This window comes from Heteronotia binoei, chromosome 16, assembly GCF_032191835.1.
Source record: "Heteronotia binoei isolate CCM8104 ecotype False Entrance Well chromosome 16, APGP_CSIRO_Hbin_v1, whole genome shotgun sequence".
NCBI lineage: Eukaryota > Metazoa > Chordata > Lepidosauria > Squamata > Gekkonidae > Heteronotia > Heteronotia binoei.
Genome location: NC_083238.1, coordinates 17827568 through 17829301, shown reverse-complemented (window position 1 = coordinate 17829301; position 1734 = coordinate 17827568). Strand labels below are relative to the sequence as shown.

Genomic DNA, 1734 nt, shown 5'->3' with positions numbered 1-1734 from the left:
ACACACACTGATGCCAAGCCAGCTGGAACCGTGTTCCTGTGCGTTCCTGCTCAAAAAAAGCCCTGCTTATAATCATCATATATTACAATCATGAATGCTCATATTCTCATGTACACCATAGTAAGCACTGCTATATGTGCCATATATGGATTGAAAACCTCCTTAATGATAATTAGAGTCCAAAGAGTTCTTTGCATAATAGTCCAAAGGAACCAGGCAAGGATATTCCGTAGTCGCCACCAACAAACTTGTCAACCTGTAGTCCATTTCCCCAATGCTTTTCTAGACGGGACTTGTTGCAATAGACAAAGCTCCAACCATCACACATCAACTGAATATATTCCCATCGAGGAATCTTTCAGTGCTCCAGCAGCTGTAGATTACTACTAGTCGCCATTGTTCCAATCCTCATACTTAGCATCATAGAGTTGGAAGGGACCTCTAGGGTCATCGAGTCCAGCCCCCTGCACAGAGAGCCTAAGCTCTGTCCATGTTTAGTATATTTGAAATAGTTTTTTTAAAAAGACTTTATTACTCATAGCATTGCCAACCTCCAGGTGGTGGCTGGAGATCTCCTGGGATTACAGCCGGTCACTAGGTGACGGATCAGTTCACCTGGAGAAAAGGGCCTCTTTATTTTTAAATCATTTCTTTCGGTCCTTTCCTCCCCTGCAGGTGGGTTCAGGGTGGGTCACAACAAAAATATAAACAATAAAACTAGCGGGTTTGCTTAGGAGACCTCTGCGATTCTGTGATCATAAAACCATCAACAGTTTAATCCAGTTATTAAAACAGGTGGCAAGCCAGTAAAAAAAACAACATTGTGCTACTTGCATTGAAGGACAGGTGGGCAGAAGGTGGCAACTATGGGCATTATACCCATACCGTACCATACCAAACCTTTGATGGCATAATAGATTCAAATAAAAATACACAGAATATAAAAATTTAAACATTGGAGATAAAATCAAAAACGAAACCGAGCTTACGGATGCATTCAAACATGGTCAGCATTAAATTTAAGGATGTCAGCCAGAAATTCTGCCGCAGCCTCACTAACCGCCCCCTCATACCCCGTTGAAGTCCTCTCCCCAAACCCTGCCCTCCTCAGGCTCCACCCCCAAAATTCCCAGATATTTCCCAATCCAAAGCTGGTGACTCACCCGTGGGATCAAAGAGGCTGCATACTTTAAAAGAGGCCTTGCTGATTTCTCTGACGTCATCATGCTTTGCTCCCTTGCTTGAAATCGATAGTCCCAGCTGCGCTCATGGGACCATACTGTATATCACCAACTTGAATGTTAAAACTGTATCTAGAACAGGATTCCGAGTAGGTGAGGGAAGGGGTATGACTCAGTGGTGGGACACGCTTGTGATATGGAGGGTCCCAGGCTCAATTCCCGGCACGTCCGGGTAAACAAATCAGGTGTTATGAGATGTAAAAGACTTCTGCCTTAGGCTCTGGAGAACCACTGCCAGTCAAAGCAGATTATGCTAACCTTGATGGACCAGGGGTCTGATTCTGGGAGGGACAGTGGCTCAGTGGTAGAGCATCTGCTTGGGAAGCAGAAGGTCCCAGGTTCAATCCCTGGCATCTACAAAAAAGGGTCCAGGCAAATAGGTGTGAAAAACCTCAGCTTGAGACCCTGGAGAGCCATGAATGGGAATGTGGCTCAGTGGTAGAGCATCTGCTTGGGAAGCAGAAGGTCCCAGGTTCAATCCCTGGCATCTCCA

General features: G+C 45.3%; 1 non-coding gene across 1 annotated transcript; it reads left to right on the top strand.

Annotated features, from left to right (window-relative positions):
- The first annotated feature begins 1662 nt into the window (after nt 1–1662).
- TRNAP-GGG (transfer RNA proline (anticodon GGG)) lies at nt 1663–1734 on the top strand. The gene has a single exon. It is a non-coding gene; the product is annotated as a tRNA-Pro (tRNA).